Source organism: Macaca nemestrina, chromosome 18 (assembly GCF_043159975.1).
Source record: "Macaca nemestrina isolate mMacNem1 chromosome 18, mMacNem.hap1, whole genome shotgun sequence".
Classification (NCBI taxonomy): Eukaryota; Metazoa; Chordata; class Mammalia; order Primates; family Cercopithecidae; genus Macaca; species Macaca nemestrina.
In genome coordinates this window covers 12,795,003-12,819,736 of record NC_092142.1, presented here as the reverse complement: position 1 = coordinate 12,819,736, position 24,734 = coordinate 12,795,003, and the positions used below count along the sequence as shown (strand labels likewise).

Sequence of the window (24,734 nt, the reverse complement as noted above, 5' to 3'; positions counted from 1 at the left end):
GGTATGGTGGCTGACACCTAAAATCCCAGCACTTGGGAGGCCGAGATGGGAGGATGGCTTGAGCCCGGGTGTTGGAGACCAGCCTGGGCAACATAGGGAGACCTTGTCTCTGCAAATAATAAAGAAAAAATTAGCCAGTTGTGGTGGCAAGTGCCTGTAGTCCCAGCTACTCAAGATGCTGAGGTGGGAGGATCACTTGAGTCCAGGTGGTAGCAGTTACAGTGAGCCATGATTGTGCCACTGCACTCCAGCCCAGGTCTGGGTGACAACCTGAGACCCTATCTCAAAAAAAAAAACAAAACACACACAAAAAACAGTCACATCCATTCATTACATATAGCCTATGGTTGCTTTGGCTCTGTAAGAACAGAGTTGCATCTGAGATGGAGACTGCACGGCCTACAAAGACAAAATATTTACTATCTAGCCCTTTAAAACAAACACTTGTAATCCCTTGCCCTAAAGATTGCATAAAAGATGAAGGGAAGAAGAGAGAAAAGAAGAAATGCGGTTATGGGAGTGGAAAGACATTTCCTGATTCCAAGACATCCTAATAAGCCAGAGTAATCAAGACTGTGTGACACTGTCAGGACAAGCATAGAGACGCATGGGACAGAGTCAAGAGCCCAGAAACAAACCCATTCATCTATGGTCAACTTATTTTTGGCAAGAGTGCCAAGATCATTCAGTGGGGAAAGAACAGTTTTTTCTAACAAACTGTGCTGGCACAACTGGGTATCCACAATAAAATGAAGCTGGATCCTTACCTCATACTATACATAAAAATTAAGTCAAGGCCAGGCGTGGTGGCTCACGCCTGTAATCCCAGCACTTTGGGAGGCCAAGGCGGGCAGATCACCTGAGGTCAGGAGTTCAAGACCAGCCTTGCCAACAAGGTGAAGCCCCATCTCTACAAAAATTAGCTAGGCATAATGGCAGGTGCCTTTAACTCCAGCTACTTGGGAGGCTGAGGCAGAAGAAGAGCTTGAATCCAGGAGACGGAGGTTGCAGTGAGCCGAGATCGCGCCACTGCACTCCATCCTGGGTGACAGAGTGAGACTCCATCTCAAAAAAAAAAAAAAAGTCAAGATGGATCAAAGAACTAAATGTAAGAGCTGAAACTATAAAACTCTCAGAAGAAAACACAGGGCTAAATCTGTGTGCCATCAAGTAGGCAAAGGATTCTTAGACATGATACCAGGAGCATAAGCAACAAAAGAAAAAACAGATAAATTGGACTTTATTGACATTAAAAACTTCTGTGCTTCAAAAGACACTATCAAAATGGAAGGACAACCACAAAACAGGAGAAGATACGTTCAAATCCTGTGTCTAATAAGGGACTTGTATGTGGAATCTATAAAGAACTCTTACAACTCGAAAATTTAAAAACCTTTGAGTTTTAAATAGATAAAGGAATTGAACAGGTATTTCTCCAAAGAAGGTACACAAATACCTAATAAGCACATGAAAAGATGCTCAATGTCATTAGCCATTAGAGAAACACAACACAAGATACACTTTCAAAGCACAAGGATGGCTATAATCAAGAAAACTGACATGTGACCTGGCAATTCTGTTCTTGGGTAAATGCCCAAGAGAACTGAAAACAAATGTTTTCATACAGAGACTAATATAGGAAAGTTCAGAACAACATAATTTGCAATAGCCAAAAACAGGAAACAACCCAAATGGCCATCGGTAGATGAATGGATAAGAAAAATATGGTCTATCCAAACAATGAAATATTATTCAGCCATAAGAAAGAGTGAAGTAGGCCGGGCGCAGTGGCTCACATCTGTAATCCCAGCACTTGGGGAGGCCGAGGCGGGTGGATCCTGAGGTCAGGAGATGGAGACCATCCTGGGTAACGCGGTGAAAGCCCCTCTCTACTAAAAATACAAAAAAAGTTTAGCCGGGTGTGGTGGCGGGTGCCTGTAGTCCCAGCTACTCGGGAGGCTGAGGCAGGAGAATGGCGTGGACCCAGGAGGTGGAGCTTGCAGTGAGCCAAGATAGCGCCACTGCAGTCCAGCCTGGGCGAAAGAGCAAGACACAGTCTCAAAAAGAAAAAAAAAAAAAGGAATGAAGTAGTGATGCATGCTGCCACACAGATGAAACCTGAGGATATTGTGCTAAGCAAAAGAAGCCAAGCATAGAAGGCCACATATTGTACGATGTCTACAATTCTAAGTCACAAAAGGCAGATCTAGAGAAAAGTCTGCAGAGAAAAAGATAAATCATTCTATTACAAAGACTCATGCTTGCACACATTCACTGCAGTACTATTCACAATAGCAAAGACATGGAATCCACCTCAATGCCCATTGATGATAACACTGGATAAAGAAAATGCGATACATTTACACCATGGAATACTATGCAGCCAAAAACAGAATGAGATCATGTCCTTTGCAGGGACATGGATGGGACTGGAGGTCATTATCCTTAGCAAACTAACACAGAAACACAAAAGCAAGTACTGCATGTTATCACTTATAAGTGGGAGCTAAAGGATGAGAACACATGGACACAGAGGGAAACACTACACACTGGGGCCTTCTGGTGGGTGGAGGGTGGGAGGAGGGTGGGAGGAGGGAGAGGATCAGGAAAAGTAACTAACAAGTATGAGGCTTAATACCTGAGTGAAGAAATAACATTTACAACGAATCCCCATGGCACAAGTTCACCTATGTAACAAACCTGCACTTGTACTCCTGAACTTCAAATAAAAGTTAAATAAGAAAAGAAAAGAAAGTAGATTACTGGCTGCCAAGGGCTAGAAGGGGAAGGGGTGTGGGGGTGATGGAGAGTGCCTGCTAACAGCCACAGAGTTTCTCTAGGGTAATGAAAACCTTCTGGAATTAGAGAGTGGTGATGGTTGCGTAAGCTTGTGAATATACTAAAAAGTGACTGAATCGTACACTTTGAAAAGGTGAGTTTTAAGGTGTGTGAATACCTCTTTTCTTTTGTTTTTAAGGAACAGGAGAGAGAGAGAGGACTGAAGCTCAAGGCAAGGGGACGGAGGGTATGACAGGTGCTGACTCCTGCTCTGGCTCGTGTTACAACTTATGCCCTTTGCAAGCACAGCTTCTTTCTGTTTCAAGTCAATCCAGTGGGGTGGGTGAAATTCCCATTTTATACATGAGACTCTAAGAGGCGAGGCTGGCCCAAGGCCACGCAATTCCAGGAGGCAGAGTTGGGCTGGATCCCCACGTCCCCTGTACCCACACACCAGCTGTACGGTTCGGCCGGCCAGCTGAACCCACCAGATACTCACGGAGAGCCAGGAAAATACAACTTGGCATACCTTGTACCAAGCATGTTAGTGCTCTTCCCCCACTGCAGGGGTGAAGGTGTACTACTGCCCTAGCAGAAAAGGGGGAAACTGAGGCTCAGAGAGGCAAAGTAAGTGGACCAAGGTCACATGGCTAGTACGTGGCTGATATGGTTTAGCTGTGATCCCCACCAAAATCTCATCTTGAATTGTAGCTCCCATAATTCCCTCATGTTGTGGGAGGGACCCAGATAACTGAGTCACGGGGGCAGTTTCCCCTGTACTGTTCTTGTGGTAGTGAGCAAGTATCACAAGATCTGATGGTTTTATCAGGGGAAATCCCTTCCTCTTGGCTCTCATTCTTCTCTTGTCTGCCACCACGTGAGACATGCCTTTTACCTTCCACCATGATTGTGAGGTCTCCCCAGCCACATGGAACTGTGAGTCCATTAAACCTCTTTCTTTTGTAAATTGCCTGGTCCCTGGTATGTCTTTATCACCAGCTTCGCTAAATCAGAAGCCAAGTCCCGAGTCCACCGGCAAATCAGGACCTGCTACTCCCCAGTGGCCTCTGTGGTGACTTCCACTGGCTCTTAAGTGTCACTGTCACCAGATCACGGCAGACATGCAGCTGCTGGCCCACCACCTGTCTCTCAGCTCTCTTCCCATCCCACAAAGGCTGCGTCCCATTGCAAGGCTGGCAAACGACACTTTCTCAGGTGCCCCTGCAACTAGGGCAAGAACAGGTGGAGGGCCTTTGGGAAAGACTGGCCTCACTGATGAGGGGGGCTGGGGAAGAGAAGCCTTGCTTCTCCCCTGCTCTGACCCCTGCCTTGGAAGCCCAGGCTGCCATGTGCAACCACGATGGAAGACAATGGTCTACATGACAGGTGGACGATCCCGTCCGGTGCCTTCCTCTCTACCCTCCCCTTATATCACTCTCCCCCTTCCCTGCTGTGTTTCCCTCTCTGCTACCAGGTAGATTTCCTTCCAGTTCCTCCAACAGGCCTGGCTCCTGCCCATCCCAGACCCTCAGCCCAGACCTTCCCTGAGTCTAGAACATTCCTTCCACCCCTACACCTGGTTAGCTCCAATTGAGTCATCAGATCTCAGTTCCCGTGTGACCTCTTCTGATTTTAATGTGCTCAACAGCCCCTGGGCTTTCTGACTGTTCATTCATGATTGTGATCACTTCCTTCAACGACAAGCTCTTACCTCTGGGCTGAAGTTCTGAAAGTCTGTGAGTCGGGCTGTCCTTGCCACCACAGACCAGGCAGCCTCACTGCCTCTACCTGGCACCCGGCAAGGCGCAGCCTCACTGCTGGTCTGTGTTAAAAGAATGCCCAAATCTAGGCTGCTACCTTTTGCTGCTTGACAGAGGTTGAGATCAAACGATCACTAAAAAGACATGGTCTGCCAGAATAAAGGGGTCCCGGGTTGGAGTGAGGGGGTTAATGAAGAAGGGGAGAGGTGAACTGGGCGGTAAGGAGGAAAGGAGAAGGACGACAGTAGAAAGAAAATAAAGGGAGCGGGAGAGCACTGAACCCAGCCGAGCTCTGAAATTAGGTGAAAGTTTCCCAAGGAGGGCTGATGCCTTGGCTGGAAACCGGGTGGGGCTGGGACGCCTGCAGTGAACCGCCTGCCTGCCTCGCAGGACTGTTGGCTGCCTGCAAGTCCCACCTGATGCATCAAGCAGGTCAGAATAAAGACAGCCCCGAGATGCCCCCCCACTCGTGCCCCCTGACCTCGCCACTCCTGCCCAAGCTAGGCCAAGAGGTGAATCTCCGAGGCTGCTTAGAAAGGTCAACAGGAAACTCTCCATAAGCCAGCAGCCCCCGGCCAAGAGTGAGCGTGTGCCCCCAAGTCCAAGGTTCTGCATCTGTGCCACACAGGGGTGGGGAGCCCATGCCAGGCAGGGCTGGGCCTGGCAGTGCAGATGGACTGCTGGGGCCCCGGAATGTGGGCAGCTGCAGCAAGCCCAGCATGAACATGCCAGGCAGTGGCCCTGGGATGGGGGAAGGCCAGCCCTGCTTCACTGAGGGTGTAGCAGAAAAAGACATTAAGTGCTAGTAGCCACCATGCATTGTTGAGATTTCACCTGAAGGAAGAAGGGGAAGATGGTGGAGATAAATCTGGGTGCTGGTGTGCTCCTGACCCCTCCCAGGGGCTTTGGGTCCCGGGGCTATGAAGGAGGAGGGGACAGCTATGAGTGGTGAAGGAACCAGGGTCAAGAGGGGAAAGGAATGAGACCAGCTAACCAGCAATTCCGGCAGACAGAGACGTTGTCTACCTGCCAGCTCCATTCTGTCCCTCCATCTATTTCATATGTATGGCCTGAGACTCAGTTCCGATGTCGCCTGTCCTCCACAAAGGCCACCATCTCCCATGCCTGGCACAACCAACCCTCCTCTCACACCACTCCCAACCCACTGCCTCACAGCGGTCTGAACACCTGAGTCTCTCCCCTATGGAGAGGCCATGCGGTGTGCAGGGACTCGGGCCCATCCACTGCATCCTGAGCACAGAGCACAGTGGGTGACACCTTGCCTTGCCGGGACTCAGGTTAAAGAGAGTGAGTGAGTGAGTGAGTGAAAAGAAACAGACTAAGAAAGGAAGAAAAGCAAAGCAAGAGAGAAAGAATGAAAAATAGGAGGAGAAGCAAAGAGAAAGAAACATACCACATTCATTTGGGCTACGCTGAAAAATTACAGGATTTCACTAACAGTTATAAGTCCCCATGATGCTTTATGGACACGCTGTTGGCTTCTCTGTCTCTCTTTCTAAGCTGGAACACAAACTGTCTTTCAGAATCTCAGGTTTGCTCCTTTCCTTTCATATATTCAGAGATGTCAGGCCTGGACCCGGACATTGGAAATACCCTAGCGACCCCTCAAGTTCAAAGACAAGGGAAGAGGCCGGGCGCAGTGGCTCACGCCTGTAATCCCAGCACTTTGGGTGGCCGAGGCAGGCAGAACACTTGAGGCCAGGAGTTCGAGACCAGCCTAGCCAATATGGCAACACCCCATTCCTACTAAAATACAAACATTAGCTGGGTAGGCACCTGTAATCCCAGCTACTTGGGAAGCTGAGGCGGGAGAATCGTTTAAACCCAGGAGGTGGAAGTTGCAGTGAACCACCGTACTCCAGCCTGGGCCACAGGGCAAGACTGTCTCAAAAGGATACAGCCAAAGTCCCCCAGTCAGAAAGTGCCTTAAGATGAAGGCCCTCATGGCAGGCCAGGGGCTAGGACCCTGCAGAGTCCTTCCAGGCACCGGGGGAGCTCAGAGAGGCCCCTCAGCCTTCCTGAATCCCAAGCCAGGCCACGCCTGAGCAGTCAGGGGTACGAATGCCTGAGCAACAAAGGCGATTTCCTGAAATGGCATCTGGCAGGGAGGAAAGCAGCCAGGTGCTTGCGCGCCACTCCACCAGGCAGCAGCACACCTTACACACGGAAATGTCACGCATCGCGCTGACGCCAAGCTGTTGCCGTCTCCTTGTACTAAAAACGGTGCTGTGTTCCTGTCTTCGTTCCATCCCCTCTCCGAATAGAAATGTCTGTGAGGTCCTAAAGCCACGACCTCTTGTGGAGAGCCAGCACCTGACGCCTGGGCCCAGGGAGGAAGCGTGGCCCTCACCTGTGCCAGTGCTGCTCCGGGGGCTGCAGCAGAGCATAGCAGGGGTCTCGGGCATCGCCAGGAAAAGAGCTTTAATCCCCTTTGGAAATCAACCCTCAGCGACTTCTGCATCACCAACATAAAACTCCTGGGGTGTGCAGGGCCCCAACTGAGTGCCACTGACACCCGCCCCCCCCCACCATTTGATCCTAGCAGCTGCCCCAGGAGCAACGCAGACCCAAAACCCAACCCCAAGGCCCAGACCCTGGGCCTACAGGATGTGACGTGCGGCACGTGTGTGGTGTCGCTGCTCCTACACATAGCGTGCTGTTCCCTGGCTCTGCTTCCTGCCGTTCCCTCTCTCAGGATGCCCTGTCCAGCTGGGACTACGCCCATCATTTCAACCTGCCTAAGGCCCAGAGGCCAGGGGAACCGACAAGATGTGTCCTCGCCATGGAGTAGCTGGTTCTGCCACAAGGAGCTCCAGGGTCATGGGTGACAACATTCCAGCCGGGGCCTTCCAGGAGCAAAGCAAGAGAAACCTGCAAGGCTGAGGACCCAGACTGTGCTGCTGGATGCAGCCGCTGGGAAGAACTGTGCTCATCAAGGAGGAAATACATACCTAAACTGGTGTTTTCTAAACGGCGTCCTCTGGTGTTCTCTACACTGTGTCCTGAAACAGCTGTGTCCCAAGAGATGTCTAGGACTCAAAAAAATGGAAGTAGCCAAAGCCACGCTCAGGACCCCTCAAGCAGGGCAGGTTCTCAGAGCCTCAAGCAGGGCAGGTTCTCAGAGCCTTGCATCCGCCTTCCTGTGGCCTGAGTCTCCAAGACGGTGCCCTAAAAAGGAGCTGCTCCCTTCAACCAAATTACCTGACCGTCTCCTCGCTGGTCATCAGTTTAATAAATGGGATCTTTTTCTGATCTAGAGAACACTTCAGAATGTTAACAAACAGTTGTAAGGCAGAAGTACGTCCCTGCAAAATGCCTTTATTCTCAGTACTGGCTAAGACCAGATAGTTCCTATCAGCCGATGCTTGCACTGATTTCTTGGGATAGGAGAAATAGAGGGAAACAGGAGGAGACAGAGGAAGACAGACGGAGAGGGAGAGGGCAGCGCGGTGCACACATTCTCTGCAATTGAAGAACAGCTGCAAAGGGCAAAGTGATGTGATCCCCCCAACCCTCTCCTGGGCCTGAGGATGGGCAGACTGGCCCAAGGTCAAGCTCCTGGTATATGACCTGGCCACAGAGCACAGCTTCTTCCCCATGAAGAGATGACCAGCCCTACCCCCATCCCATAACCAACAGGACTGACACCAAAGACACCAAGTGCCAGCTCCCTTTTCTCTGGGGCCCCAGAAGGCTGAATTTATACTTTGTAACAGACGTTACAGAGTGGCAGCATGCGGGGACTTCCCAGCACGATGCGAGATGTCAGGCCTGGCACCCGCCCTGTTCTAGCCTTTCCTTACAGGTTAACGTCAATGTGTTCGTGGGACTGGAGCAAAGGCCTGTCTGCCCTGTGCTGTCCTGGATGAGGTCAGCAGGGCCTTTGGTGTCAGATGCAGGAAGTCAAGAAAGCCCCCCGCCGTCGTGCAGAGGCGTTGGAGGGTCCCTAGCACTCGGAGGAAGTGTCTGCGTGGGTCATGGGAAGGCCCTACTTTGCGGGTTGCAGGGTACACAAGGTGCAGCTGTTTCAGTACACAGTTTAGAAACCAGTGGTTTAGATACATATTACCCCCTTGACTAGCACTTCCCGGCATATCACTCTGGCTCTGAGACAGGACACACAAAAAATGAATGAACGTCGGCTCCCTCTCCCTGATCCCACTTCTGCTTCCACCCCACCAAACACCCTGCTTTGCAGTTCTCAGGGTACCGGGCTGTCCCCAGGACCCAGGTTTCTGATCCTAGAACTCACAGATCAGCTACTTTCTATTTCAGGCAAACAGAGAAACAAAAACAGCCACTGAGAGCTTACTATGTTGTCAACACTCTGGTCAATAATTAGTATTATCTTACCGATTTGTTCCTGTTATAATATGATCCCCATTTCATAGAGAAGGAAACTGAGACTCGGAAAGGTCAAACAAGTTGCCTGAGGCCATGCAGGAGAAGTATGTTTCAATCCACCGTCCAGACTCTCCATCCCAGCATGTCAAATGGCATGAAATAAACACCACCCAGTAAACTTGCCCATCAGCCTTGATGTAGGGCTGGGCAAGAGAACAAGCATGGGAGGTTTTAAGAAGGATGCCCCATGTGAGGACCTCAAAACAGGGGGCAGGGGACAGATACTCTGGCCAGCAGGTGGAGCAGAGGAGACTGACCCTTGAGCAGCGGCACCAGCATCAGGAATGAAAACAGCTATGAACTGGAATGGGTCCAGAGAAAGCTGAACAGGGCCTCTCATCAATAGGTTTTTGGGGTTTTGTTTTGTTTTGAGACAGGGTCTCACTTTGTCACCTAGGCTGGAGTGGAGTGGCACAACCTCAGCTCACTGCAACCTCTGTCCCCCGGGTTCAAGCGATTCTTGTGCCTCAGCCTCCCAAGTACCTGGGATTACAGGCGTGCACCACCACGGCTGGCTAAGTTTGTTTTTTTCTTTCTTTTTTTTTTTTTTTTTGGGGACGCAGTCTTGCTCTGTTGCCCAGGCTGGAGTGCAGTGGCACGACCTTGGCTCACTGCAACCTCCACCTCCTGGGTTCAAGCGATTCTTCTACCTCAGTCTCCCAAGTAGCTGGGACTACAGACATATGCCACCACACCAGGCTAATTTTTGTATTTTTAGTAGAGACGGGGTTTTACCATATTGGCCAGGCTGGTCTCAAACTCCTGCCCTCAGGTGGTCCATCCACCTCAGCCTCCTAAACTGCTGGGCTTACAGGCATGAGCCATCAAGCCCGGCCAGTTGATACAGTTCTTATGATCCTGTGAGCCGAGTTTCTAAAGGGGGTGTTCCAATCAGTGGACATTAAGGCAGAGGAATAAGGCTCGTTAGGTCGACATTATCTCCCCTCAAGACATTTCTTTTCTCTGTTTTCAAGGTGACAAACGCTGCCCAGAACTGTGGCTAACCAGGATGTAGACAAACGTAATGACTCGTGGCGGGAGGGGACCTCCATAGGGTTGGAAAGCAATGGGACACACACAACTTTTCAGAAGCATGGGGTTGGTTTTGTTTCCCTGGGGCTCCTTCCACTCAGGAACCCGCTCCCCATTCCGCATATTCCTGGTGGCTCTGCCACAGGACCCACCTCTACCCATACCCTCACCCCTATGCCATGGCCCAGGCCCGGCTCGTCACAATATCCCTTGTACCAGGTCCGGTCCACCAAAGCCCTTCCCTGAGACCAATGCACAGTCAACACATGGGGAGAAGGCTTTCTGCCCCTGGCAGTTGCATAGTGGGGAGCCCTGCTCCCCGGCTGCAAGACCCAGCCTCTCACCCCCACTCTTCATTCTGTGAGCTGCCATAGAATTCCAGCAGAGTGAGCTCCTCTCCTCTCCTCAACCTTTTTTTCCTCCCAAATAAACTAGCCAAGCTCCTGTCACTGGCAAGTGAAGGCATGGACCTAGACAGCCCTGTACTTAGACGTCACAGTAAAGGCAGGGTCTGGCCCTGGGCCTACAGGAGGTGACGCGTAGCACATGTGCACTGTCGCTGCTCCTACGCATAGCGTGCTGTTCCCTGGCTCTGCTTCCTGCCGTCCCCTCTCTCAGGATGCCCTGCCCAGCCTTCTCTGCCTGATCCTCCTGCCACCAGCCCAGGCCACCTTTTCTCCAGAAGGTGTGGCTTCCTGAGCACTCCCCTGTGCCAGCCTGGGCTAAGTGTGCAAATCCTGGACTTCTACAGTCCTAGTGTGTGCCCCTTATTCATCACAAATATTTACAGTGACAGCATTGACCCCAAAAATGCATCGGTTTCCTCCACCACACCAAAAGGTTTCTGAAGGACCAGGGTCAAGTCTTAGAATACAAGATATACAAACAGCCGTGACTAACGGTAACTGGCAAATCTGTAAATGGGGAGGACTGATCTGCTCAGTCTGGGCTGCCAATAAACCCAAGGACTATTCCTGCCCCCATCAAGGAAGAAGGGCCTTCCCAGTGACTTAAAGTAAAGCAGCCTCTACCCCTGTGTCCTGGTCCCCTCCACCATCACCAGGTCTCATTTCCTTCCCAGCACTCATTGCTGAATAAAAGTAAAGTGCTATTTGCTGAACTGTTTATTAAGCCTGCACGCCTTGGGAGCAGCCACCTTATCCCTTTGGCCTCATGAGTATATCCCCAGGGCATAGAAGACAGCCTGCACGGAAGGTGCCCCATAAGTCTTTGTTGGTAGGTTCACCGGTGGGGTGGGAAGGAAGGAAGGAAGGAAGGGAGGGAGGAAGGGAGGGAGGGAGGGAGAGAGGGAGGGAGGGAGAGAGGCAGGGAGGGAGGGAGGGAGAGAGGGAGGGAGGGAGGAAGGAAGGAAGGAAGGAAGGAAGAAAGGAGAGAGGGAGGGAAGGAAGGAAGGAAGGAAGGGAGGGAGGGAGGGAGGGAGGGAGGGAGGGAGGGAGGGAGGGAAGGGAAGGAAGGAAGGAAGAAGGGAGGGAGGGAGGGAGGGAGGGAAGGAAGGAAGGAAGGGAGGGAGGGAGGGAGGGAGGGAGGGAAGGGAAGGAAGGAAGGAAGAAGGGAGGGAGGGAGGGAAGGAAGGAAGGAAGGAAGGGAGGGAGGGAGGGAGGAAGGGAATGAATGAACAAGACCTCAGAAAGCAGCTTGTGAGCTAAAGCTATGCCACGAGCAAGAGATGACCTCAGAGCACCGGCTGTGGGTTTAGGTTAACAGTTCAGAAGATGTCGTGACCAAGAGCAACACCCCTAAATTCTTGACACTCTGAAGCAGAAGTTTTTTACATGATCGTTTCCTGACTTCATTCAACTCAGAGAGAAAACTCACACTTTACATAACACAGATGGACCCATTTTCTGACACTTTTTGCAAAAGGTCAACTTTTTTTTAAATTTTTTTAAGGGAATGAGTTTATTTCACCTTTTGATGTGTTCCATCAGAGCTAACTTTTTTCATTAGAACACAGAGCGGGAGAGCATCATTCGTACACTGTGGATCAATAAATTCCATGGTAAAAAAAAAAAATAGAAGAAGAAAAAGCTCCAGCGCCTAAACAAAAAAGCAAAAGATATCACAATATAATAAATCTAATACTCTCCTCCTCACAAATCCCTGGGGCTCAGTTAATTGGAGCGATGTTCTCAGGATCTGCACTGATTCAACCCTCACAGCAGGGGGCCATTTCTCCTACCCACCCCTCATTTCACCCTTTGCCCAGACATCTCATCTTGGGGCCTGGGAGCTCACAGGACCCCCACCCCACTCACTCCCAACTCCCATTTAAGAGTGCCTCAGGCTGGGCGCCATGGCTCATGCCTATAATGCTAGCACTTTGGGAGGCCAGGATGGGTGGATCACCTGAGGCCAGGAGTTCGAGACCAGCCTGGCCAAAATGGCAAAACCCCATCTCTACTGAAAATGCAAAAATAGCCGGGTGTGGGTGGCAGGTGCCTGTAATCCCACCTACTTGGGAGGCTGAGGCAGGGGAATCATTTGAACCCGGGAGGCAAAGGCTGCAGTGAGTCGACATCGCACCACTGCACTCCAGCCTGGGCGTGACAGACCGAGACTCCATCTCCAAAAAATATAAAAAAATTAAAAAAGACTGCATCAAGCATCACCCCCTCCTGGACGCTTCTGTGACTATCACCACTTACACGTGAAGTAAGGTGTTTCTCCTTATTCTCCCACCACAGCTTCTCTACAGCCCACTGCCAGCACAGATAAGAACAATGAGGACGACAAAAGTAATAGTAACAGTCACAACAATAACGGCTGTCACATATTCAGTATGAGCTATATTACTGGGACTATATAAGTGCTTTACAAGTAATATCATTTTATTAATTTCATCTGATCCTAATAACTACTTTATGAGCTTTGATGCACTATACTCATTTTACAAATGAATAAACTGATGTTAAGAATGTTAACTTGCCCAAGGCTATAGATCTCTGAAGGCAGAGCTGAGATGCAAACTCAGGAATGACTGATTCCAAAGCAGGTGTGCCTGATCCCAAGGTCACTGCCCCTCAGGCCTGTTCTTGGAGCAGACAGCACAGCAACTGATGTAAGAGTCCCCCTCAAGGCCGGGAACCTCACAGTCATTATCCTTCACTTCGCAACTACCCTGCAAGTTGGGTGGCATTGCCCCAGTGTGCAAAGAAAATAAAACAGCGGTTCCCAACCATTTTGGCACCAGGGACCGGTTTCGTGGAAGACTATTTTTCCAAGGACTGGGGCTGGGGGGGGAAACTGATGGTTTGGGGATGAAACTGTTTCCCCTCAGATCGTTGGACATTAGATTCTCATAAGGAGCATGCAACCTAGATCCCTTGTATGCGAAGTTCACAATGGGGTTTGTGCTCTATGAGAATCTGATGCTACTGCTGATCTGACAGGAGGCGGAGCTCAGGCAGTACTGCTCGCTGGCCCGCCGCTCACCTCCTGCTGTGTGGCCCAGTTCCTAACAGGCAACAGCCTGGTATCAGCTGGGGACCCCTGAATAAAGCACAGCAGTTCAGTAAGCTGCCTGTGGTCAGAGAGCAAGAAAACAACAGTCAAGATTGCAATTTGTATCCATCTACTAAGGAAGTCTATGCCCTTTCTAAGACAGCACACTGCTACCGGCTCCTCTCACCACAAACCTATTCAGGAAAAGAATCCGACATACAAAACAAGCCTGAAGAGCAACATGGCTCCCTACAACTGTTTGACAAGGAGAAATTAGAAAAAAACTTAAATGCTGAGCAAAAGGAACAATCAGAGAAATGATACGACCGCGTGATGGTGTCACCGGACACCGTGCACCGCAAGAGATGGTTCTGGTGTAAAGTGCGGAGTAACAGGAGAAAAATCTCACGTTAAATTAAAAAGCAGACGCAGGGCCAGGTACAGTGGCTCACATCTGTAATCCCAAGGCTTTGGGCAGCTTGAGCCCAAGCGTTTGAGGCTTCAGTGAGCTATGATCTTGCCATTGCGCTCCAGCCTGGGAGACAGAACTAGACACTATCTCTTAAAGGAAAAAAAAAAAAAAAAAAGCAGAACACAGACGTTTACATGTGACACGATTCCAACTAAAGAAAAAAATGGGCCAGGCACGGTGGCTCACGCCTGTAATCCCAGCACTCTGGGAGGCCGAGGGGGGAAGATCACGAGGTCAGGAGATCAAGACCATCCTGGCTAACACGGTGAAACCCCCATCTCTACTAAAAATACAAAAAATTAGCCAGGCATGGTGGGGGGCGCCTGTAGTCCCAGCTACTCGGGAGGCTGAGGCGGGAGAATGGTGTGAATCTGGGAGGCAGAGCTTGCAGTGAGCCGAGATTGTGCCACTGCACTCCAGCCTGGGTGACAGAGCAAGATTCCGTCTCAAAAAAAAAAAAAAAAAGCACAGAGGAAAAGCTAGAAGGAGATATTAACTGCAATCGTATCTATGTGTTTGGATTAACTACAAGGAGATATTAACTGCAATTGTGTCTGTGTGGTGGGACTAACTAGAAGGAGATATTAACTGCAGTCATATCTGTGTGTTGTTACTAACTAGAAGGACATATTACCTGCAATCACATCTAAGTGGTGGGACTAACTAGGAGGAGATATTAACTGCAATCATATCTATGTGTTGGGATTAACTACGAGATATTAATTACCATCGTATCTGTGTGGTGAGACTAACTAGAAGGAAATATTAATTGCAATCATATATTATGTGTTGGGATTAACTAGAAGGAGATAATAATTGCCATCATATCTACGTATTGGGATTAACTAGAAGGAGATATTAATTGCAGTCGTACCTATGTGAGTCCTTTGTTTTCCTTCTAACTTTATTTTCTGAGTTTTCTATAATGAAGATGTACTACTTTTAGCATTTTTTAAAGTTTTGTTTTCTTTTTTTTTTTTTTTTTTTAAGAAACTGGCTATTACCAGAGAAGACTGGTCTGACCTTACTTTAATCTTTGGAATGGACACCACTCTGAATTCTGATTAAGGATAATTCAAGCCATTCCAATGTCCAAATTGTCTCTGTTGATTTTTTTTTTTTAAGGAGAATAATTACACTTTATACTAAACTTATTTGCAGTCCAAATGCAGCTTAAAGCCCTGTTTTGATTACTTGTTTAGGGAAAGAGTAACATTAGAAAATGCCTAAGAATCACATTTGCATGATGGGTGATGAGGCAGGGAATTACGGTTGGGGGAAAAAAATAAAATAAAATAAAACCCTGAATATTCAATAGCGTGTATTGAATCTAAGGCCTACTCTTACATTCACGTTCATATCCAACAAATTTTCTTTCTCTGCTTCATGCAATTTCCTGTGTCTTTAAAGGCAAAAGGCATATTTGGCAAATGAAGGCGCTGCAGGAAGCTGTGCTTCGGGTAATTGCTAAATTGGAGTTTAAGTGCTTTATCTGATCTTATTCAGCAACTGCTCTGGGAACTTGCCCTCAGAAGGTTTCTCCTTTCTCCCACCAAGTCAGCTGGCATCTTCCCAGTCATGGGGTCATTTTCAACAAGACACACCAGGGCTCTGTGTCCACAGAAGCCAGCACAGAGAATCCTGATGTTCAAGGTCAGCAAGACATCAAGGACGACCTGTACCCTCTCCCCACTGTGACTTCCTCTTGGGGTTCAGTCTGTCCTGGCACAGGCATTGTCCCTGCCATTTATTAACCATCAAGCATGGCCAATGCTTTGGGTCACTATCGTTTGATTAAACACCAACAACCGAATACAGAATTACAAAGTCAAGAGCAATTCCTATACCTAAAGTTTTTTTTTGTTTTTTTTTTTTGTTTTTTTTTTTAAATCAGTTCCCCAATTACTATTTGTCAAAAGGAAATACCTGGCTTCAGGGTAAAGTGAGAAAATACAGACAAATAAAAAAAAAAGAAAAACAAAACACACAAAATCTCACTACCCAGAGAAAGTCACAGTTGGCTCCTAGCAGAGGTGGCAAACTCGTAATTCGTGCAGGTGAAAACATCTAATTGGTTCCCAACATTTAAAAATAACAGGTTTTAACATTGAAATCCAGATTTTCATCACAAAAAACAACAGCAACGACAGACAAACCTGGAAGATGAGGGAACACAGAGTCCGAAATGCCGCACGGTGACCGAGGGCTGGCACCGAGAAGTCATCCTGAGTCATTTCCCAGCTGGGCTCTGCAGACCCCAAGGTGTGCTACATCTGGCCTAGATCTTTCCATTTCTTTTCCTATGCTAATACATACATTTTAATTATAATTTTTTTAAATGAGCCTGAACTATTCATTCTCGTTTGTTACCTGCTTCTCCCTCCCCCCATTCTGGCACATATAACAGCTTTCCAAACTGACATATTAGATCTATATCACCAGCCAGGCATGGTGGCTCACACCTGTAATCCCAGCACTCTGGGAGGCTGAGGCAGGTGGATCACTTGAGGCCACAAGTTCAAGACCAGCCTGGCCAACATGGCAAAACCCCATCTCTACTAAAAACACAAAAATTAGCTAGGCATGGTAGCACGCACCTGTAATCCCAGCTACACACGTAGCCGAGGCACGAGAATTGCTTGAACCCGGGAGGCGGAGGCTGCAGTGAGCCGAGACCGCACCATTGCACTCCATCCTGGGCAACAGAGTGAGACTCTGTTTCACAAAAATAAATAATTTTTAAAAACTGATATACAATTCACATACCATAAAATTCACCTTTAAAAGAATTTTAAAATTAGATCTACATCACCATTTTTAATGGCTACTTAACACATATCTATCCTTCCTGGGTTTTTCTATAATGAGTATTACTTGTAGAGGCACATTACATTTCTATTCTGCCCAATGTTCCCATCGTCCTCCTGCAGGGCTCCTCCCTGAGAGAGGATTATACCTTCCAGCTCATTATCATCAGGCCTGACCATGTGTTTTGAGGGAGTGATGTGTGTCGCTTCTGAGCAGAAGCTTTCAGGATCGGAGCAAGGCCTGCCATTGTCTCTTATCCCCGTGTCAGGAGAGCTGCACACCCCGGCGAAGGGCTGTTGCTTCTTCCTGGATCCTGGCATGGAGACAGCGTGAGCACAGCCACAGCTAACCCACGATGGATGTGTGGCATGAGTGGGAAACAGACGAATAATAAACTTACTGTTGTAAGCTGCCAAGGCTTGCGGACTGCTTGTCACAACAGTATAATTTAGCCCAAGCTACCTGATATACCAAAGCATTAAAATAGTAATGTATTTTTTTTTAAATAAGGTAACTAAAAAGCTTTTTTTTTAATTTCCCAATAAGCCTTTAGTACTCCTATAAAATAATTTTAAAAGGTCTCCAGCCAATGCCCAAGGCCTGCCCCTGAAGGTCTTGGCAGGCTGTGGCTGGTTGATGGTTCTGTCTGCCTGCAAGAGAGTCCAGGTGAGCCCTCCAGGAAACACACCAAGTTTTGCGGCTATGACAGAGATGGTTATTTGTGTCAACAGTGCCCAAGGGTAGAAGAAAGCAGCATGAAAAAAACATGTAGCTCTCAGCACAAGATGCTTACGATAGGAGAGGAATTCAAAATGACTTCCTGGCTGGTGAAGAACAGACCCTGGCCACCGAATCATCTGCGCAGACTCCAGGACACACGCTCTCTGAGGAAAACCGGCCCAGGCTGCCCTGGGATTTAAACCAGGCACATCTGTCCGTCTTGTTGGGTTTTTTTCTCCTTGTCTCTATCTGCCTCTTTCTCTACTTCCCACCCTGCCTCCATTTTCTATTCCCTCTCCTTTTTGTTTTTCCTTTTTTGTGACTCTGGTCAGTTGACAGGTGTGGACTTCACCAAACTGAATCAGTGTGCAGTGGAATTACTTGCGCAGCCAGGGCTCCTGAGCCTCCTTCTAAGATCTGTGCTCCCATGACTAAGTGATAAATACATGGGGATCATCCAGAAACCAGAGGCCTCAGGGGCACTCTGATCTTACGGCATCTGTTGAGCTAACGACCATCCACAGTTTCCATTTGCTTAACCTCCATGGAACCCGCCACACCCACATTGCCATCCTGGTTTCTTAGCATGTGCGGGGTGATCCAGCGTTCGGCTCTCTCCTGACCCCTCACTTTCACCCTGTGCCCTGAAAATCTGAGTGACCCACATCAGCCACGCTGCACCATACCCCCAGAGGACAACCACAACGGGTACCTCCAAGAGCACGCATCGGTCTCACCCGCTTTTGCATTTAGATTAATACAATCACCTGAGTGTGTTTTGGTTGTATCTGTTTGTACCTAGTTTCTTTCAGTCAACATTGTTTATGAGATCCAGCCATACTGTTGCCTGTAGTTACAGATCTTTAATCTCCTTGCAGCCCAAGGTTCCAATGTGTAAATGTATCCCAATTTATTTATCCATTTGTCTGTGGACGGGCATGTCATGGTTATCTTGCATTTACTAATGTGGTTGATTAGTATTAATTTTCTCCTCACTATAGACTGTAATTCCATGATGACAAGAAGCTAGTCTTCTCTCTCATTACTGTAATCTAATCCTTAACACAGTGCCTGATCCATAATAAATGAGGGAGGGAAGGGATAGAGAGGGGAGAGAGGGAGAAGAAGATACTGTTACAGGTATCCCCCAGATAGGACTCCACTCGGAACAACAAGGTCTATTTCAACAATCAAAGTAAATAATAGCCTGATTCCTGCTTGCCTTATTACCTACTTCTCTCCCTGCATATTTCACATTTAATTAAGCCCCTAGGCTCTTAAACTATTTCTGCCTCTTACAGTTAATAAACATATTTAGATGTTATTAGTAATAATTTGCAGGTATCAGCAGTCTCCAGCTCTCTCAAAGCAGACTGCTTACCAAGGCTCTAGTTGCCCAAGGAAGGGCTCTGAGACAGAATATTAACATCTCCACGTTATCAGCACATTCAAGAGATAAAACCTCCCTATTCAATTATCTCTTCAAATTTCCGTATAAAGTATGCAGTGGAAGAGAAAAGAAACAGCAAAATCAAAACTCTTATGCAAGACAAAGAACAGAAACTGACCACGGGGCCTCCTGGTCAAAGGCTCCCGCCTTGGGCAATGGCCACACCCTAGACGGACCCCACACTCTGCTCTGGAAGGGCTCTCATTTTACCTGTGATGGAGGCTGGCAAGAGAAAGTCGCTGCACTGCTACCTGGGAAGATAAATTGGCTTCCGAAATCTGAAAAGTACAAAGTCATCCTCTTAAAACTAAATCTTTCTGATCATGCCTCTGAGGCTCTAACATGGACATGTGCAAAGCTAAGGCTGCCAGTAGCCCTGATTCCCTCCAGCCAACCAGCTCAGAATATGCTTAGAACTTCACTTCATGCACCTCACACTCTATGATGAGAAACCAGGACTATCCGTGACACCAGGCCCCTTGTCCACCTCAACAGCATCACCTTTTGGCCACATGCCCTGACGTGTACTCTTCTTACAAAAACTTGTAGGCTGGGCGTGGTGGCTCACACCTGTAATCCCAACATTTTGGGAAGCAGAGGCGGGTGGATCACTTCAGGTCAGGAATTCAAGACCAGCCCGGTCAACATAGCGAAACCCCATCTCTATTAAAAATACAAAAACTTAGCCAGGCTTGGAGGTGCGGGCCTGTAACCCCAGCTATTCGGGAGGCTGTGGCAGGAGAATCATTTGAACCTGGGAGAAGGAGGTTGCAGTGAGCAGAGATGGTGCCACTGCACTCCAGGCTGGGCAACAGAGCCAGACTCCATCTCAAGGGGAAGAAGGAAAAAAAAGCATGTCTCAAATGCACTTGGCACCTGTTACCCCATTTGGGTAACATTTGGACACAGTTATCTGCCTGTCCCTCTGTGCTCGTAGGGCTTGATGGAGCCCCAAAGCCCTGAGCTGGAGGGAGGCTCTGAGCTGAGTGACGCCGGCTGCAGTTTCCTCATCTGGAGGTGATGCCGCTGCTCATGCCCGATGTTCATCCCGAGGTTGACAGGAGGCAGAGGGTAGAGACAGTCTGCGAGCCATCAGGCAGCTGTTCAGTCATCAGCTCTTATGATCTATGTTTACGTGATGAATGTTTTCCTAGGGCCTGTGGCATGGGAATAATAACTATTTCTGTGTTTAAAAAAAACAACCCCATGCATTGACAACTAAATGCTTCTTTTAACTTTAGCGAGCCGAGGGTCCATCTTCGGAACTTGCATTGTGCCTGTAGCATGAAGGCTTGGTATCACCTTGTATTCACCTGAACTGCTGCATGAAACCATGAGGCTGGGTTTTTCTGTGTGTGTTTGTTTCTTCCTGAGCTGGGCTTTGAGAAGTGAGTCTTATAAGGAAGTAGATAGGGTGGGGTTGTTGCTTTAAGCTTCAGATGTTTCTTTCCTACCTGTTCCAGATACAGAAATGCATTTCCAGTCCAACCTTTAAAGCCTATCTCTCTACACCACCAGCAGCCTCATCCCGAGAGACTGTGAATCCCAGCTCCATGCCAGGCTTCACGAGAGTGAAATTGTCAGACTGCTCTGTCGGGGGCTGGAGGAAGCAGCTGAGCTGGCGGCCCTGTGGAGGCCGCTTCTCAGGGGCTGGGAGAGAGAGGTGTGTGAAAAAGTGTGTAGTTTGCTGGTTGGGTTCTCAGGAAGTCCCTGAGGATGGTATTAGGACCTTGAGAGCACAGGACAGTGGATATGGGATGAGGAATCTCAACTCTGCTACTAGACTGACTTGGCCCACACAACAGGAGGCAGGTGTTGGGGCAGGGAGCCCAGGGAAGACGTGGAGGGAAGCAAAGTTCAAGCACCTCACTTGCCAGAAGAAGCCAAAAGGGAAACGAGCGGCTTTTTGCAGCAGGGGATTTGGAAGAAGTTACTTGCTGGACTGTCAAACTAACAGAGTTATGTTACCAAGTCTGCCCCTACCCCGCCTAATTTTGCATTAATTAAAAAGAGCAGAGGAAACAGACACACAAGGGCTGTGGTAACAATAAGCATGGCTATTTGCTGCGCCTTTCATATCACAACTCTGATCCTCTCCGCCACCTCATAAGGGGAGGTATTTTCATCTGTTTGCAGACGGGTAACCTGAGGCCCAACAGGTGCAATAACCTTCCCAAGGTCACACAGCCACTGAATGGCAGAGGAAGCTGCAAACCTAGGTCTAGACAGCCTGCTAGCTGTATGTTTTTAAGGAGAAAAATGCTGCCTCTTTCTTAAATGAGTTTCCCTAAGAAAGGAGAGAGAAGGTGAAATACTGATGGTGACAATGTTTGATGAAGGTGAAGATGATATGGATGATAGGTGATGATGCTATGGATGGCTGATGATGGTGATAGATGGCTGATGATGGTGATGGACAGTTGATGATGGTGATGGATGGTTGATGGTGGTGATGGATGGTTGATGATGGTGATGGATGGTTGATGACGGTGATGGATGGATGATGATTGTGATGGGTGGTTGATGATGGTGATGGATGATGATGATGGTGATGGATGGTTGATGATGGTAATGGATGGTTGATGATGGTGACGGATGATGGTGATGGATGGTTGATGACGGTGATGGATGGTTGATGATGGTGATGATAACTGGTAATGATGGTGATGATGATGATGATGGTGATGATTCTGATTAAGGAGGAAGGAGGAGGGGAACTAATGATGACAATGGTGATCATGGTTGATGACAGCAGTGGCAGCAGCTATAATGTTTCCTAAGCACTTCCCATGTGTTAGACATTGTGTCAAGTTCTCTCCATTCTTTACCTCCTTAAATCTAACAGCACTGTGATAGGAAAATTCTAGTTACAGCTGCAGTTACAGAGTAAGAGGTCAGTGTTTTCCTTGAATATTCTATATGTGTTAAGGAAAATCAAATCAAGAAAGATCTAGGAATCTTTCCACTGTTTACAACACAGCTGGCTTTTAGTATTCATGGTCAACGGCCTGGCAGAGCCTGGGGAACTAAAGCCCCATTTGGTCTCCAAACCTCCTTCGAGACCTTGGTTTTTACTCTCTCCCTGGCTAAATCTTTGTCTGGACTTGTTAAAGGGCAGAGCAGCCTACTTTGAATTTCCACTTCCTTGGCTCTTAGGAGTAGCCTCCATCACTTTTGGCTTCTAGCTCTTAGTATGAAGAATAAAGCAGTGGCTGCTGGCTTGGCTTCTCAGTCTGTGTTTTCAATACCTTAGGTTTTGAAAGATTGTGGATCAGGGTGCAAAGCCCAGCTCTATTATTTCTCAGCTATGACCTTAGGCAAGGCACTTAACCTTCCTGTGCCATAGTTTCCTTATCTGTAAAATGCAGCTACTGACCACCTCATGTCTCAGGCTGGCATGAGGATTAAGTGAGGTATCGTAGAAAAAGTACCCCGCATAGTACCTGGTACACAGGACTTGACAGACATTGTCTCATCTGTGTTCCCATCTTGCTGTCAAACTGCAGAGGAGACAAGGAGGTGGTGCTCTCAGCAGTGCTGGCGGCTCCCTCCTTCCCTTGCTCATCACTTTCCCCAGGGCAGGCATGGGGCCTCTGGGTGAGACTATCAGTGTTCACCCTGAAGCATGAGCTTGGTGACTCATGCATCCATCATTTCCCTGAGGCTGCCTCTTCATCTCATCTCACCTTGACTGAACACTCAGTAGGGGCCAGTCCTACTAAGGCCCCTACTTTACCTCTTTCATAGAGGCTTTACCTCTATCATCTCATTTAATCCCTACATCAAGTCTGTGAGGTCAGTGCTATGATTATCTCCTTGTATGGAGACAGAAACTGACATGCAGAGATGTTAAGAAACTTCACAGCACAGAATGGTGTGAAGTCGGGTTTCGGTCGACTCAACGCCATGCTCCATCTTAAGAATTCACGTCAACCACCTGCCAACACCAGGGTGTGCCTCACTGCTGAGGTGTGATTCCTACAGCAGACCCACTGGCTTCCCACCCTCACCGCCCAGGCCTCTGGAGGAGAAGATGAAACACCCTGATTGTACTGATTCTGAGACAGGCATTATCTTCACATTTGACATCTCTGAAATCAGGATGGGTCTAACAGTTGATGGTATCTTTGACTATGTGAAATAGTGGACAGTAATGGGCTATCAACTCATTCATTTCTTTATTCATTTCAGTTGTCTGTTCATCCGTAAGTATTAATATGAAACTTCACAAGAAGGCAGTTTTGCCTCCCAGGGGACATTTGGCAATGCTTGGAAACATCTTAGGTTGTCACAACTAGGGAGTGGGTGTGGGTGCTCTGGGTAGAGGCCAGGAGGCTGTTCAACATCCCGTAATGCACAGGGGACCCCTTGTAACACAGAGTGACCTGGCCCAAAATGTCAGCTGTGCTGCAGTTGAAAAACCCTGGTGTGGAGATGCACATATTTCACCAAATTGGCCTTAAGCTGAGCCTGAGCTGTGGGCAGCCTGCAGGCTTTAGTGGACGTGTGCTGATTTTGACCAGTTTAACACCATCTCCCTTCTGCTAGTCGGAGCACCCTCATTTTCCTTCAGGGAAAACATCTTTCTCCCACTAACCTATGGCTTTAGAAATAGGTACATGCCACCCACCCAGTATCACACCTACCCAGGCACTGGGGTCAGCAGACACGTGGTATGGCCTGGACCATTGAGAGTCAAAGAGAGTCAGTTCGAGGACTGTTGTCAGCCTCAGAAGAAATAGGGGCCTTTCCCCTGGGGACAGCATGGACATTTCCAAGATGATGTCAGCCTGGAGCTACCACCTGCCACCCCCCCACCACAGCCTGGCTGTGAACCCAGCCAACACAGAGCAACACAAATTGACAGAAAGATGGGGGGCTGAGTCTGATGATTAAGCCCCTAAAATTCAAGCTCTGCCCTTGGTCTTTTCCATCAGGCAAGTCAATAAATGTCATCTGCTTCCTGTCAATCTGAGCTAGGTTTCCTCTCCTGAAACCAAGAGCATGCAGGTGACGATGCGGAACGAGTGTCTTGGTGAGAACGATGAGGTGGTCAGCTAGTCTCCCACACTGTCCCCATTTGAGGAGCCCTGCCCTAAATAGGAGCAGGTATCACATTACAGGGGCAGGCCGGGTCCTGCTGAGGAGATGGCCGCATCCAGAGGATGCTGTCACGGAACTATCTGGGCATGAGCAGATTCAATCCCTACCATCAGCCCTCGGACCAAGATGCAGCTCCTCACATAAACCTGCCTACAAAGAAATAAGCACAAGGACTGGCAGAAACATCGGAAGTAAACAATGCTTACACTGTTTACTATAGACCAGGGTTTCTCAATGGTGGCGCCGTAGAAATTTTGGGATAGGTCATTCTCTGTTGTGGAGGGATGTCCTGTGCCCTGTAGGATGTTGAGCAGCACCCCGGCCCTGCCCACTAGATGCCAGTAGCCCCTTCTTTCCACCGAGTCTAGCAAGGGAGGCATCAGACAGGTTTAGGCAGATTTGTAACTACTGCTCCTGGCAAGGACAGAAAGCTTCATGGAGAAGGGGACTTCTGAGCTGACTGTGCAGGAGACTCCAAGACAGGAACTGACACCAGGCATGTGAAGAAAACTTGGAAACATGGCCAGGAGCGATGGCTCATGCCTGTAATCCCAGCACTTTGGGAGGCCAGGGTGGGTGGATCACCTGAGGTCAGGAGGTCGAGACCAGCCTGGCCAATACGGCAAAACCCATCTCTACTAAAAATACAAAAATTAGCCAGGCATGGTGGTGCGCGCCTGTAATCCCAGCTACTCAGGAGGCTGAGGCAGGAGAATCACTTGAA

General features: G+C 48.5%; 1 protein-coding gene across 5 annotated transcripts in view; it reads right to left on the bottom strand.

The window, feature by feature from the left end:
- LOC105467916 (sorting nexin 29) overlaps positions 1–24,734 on the bottom strand; it is a 590,024-nt gene that overhangs the window by 132,861 nt on the left and 432,429 nt on the right. The window lies entirely within an intron of this gene.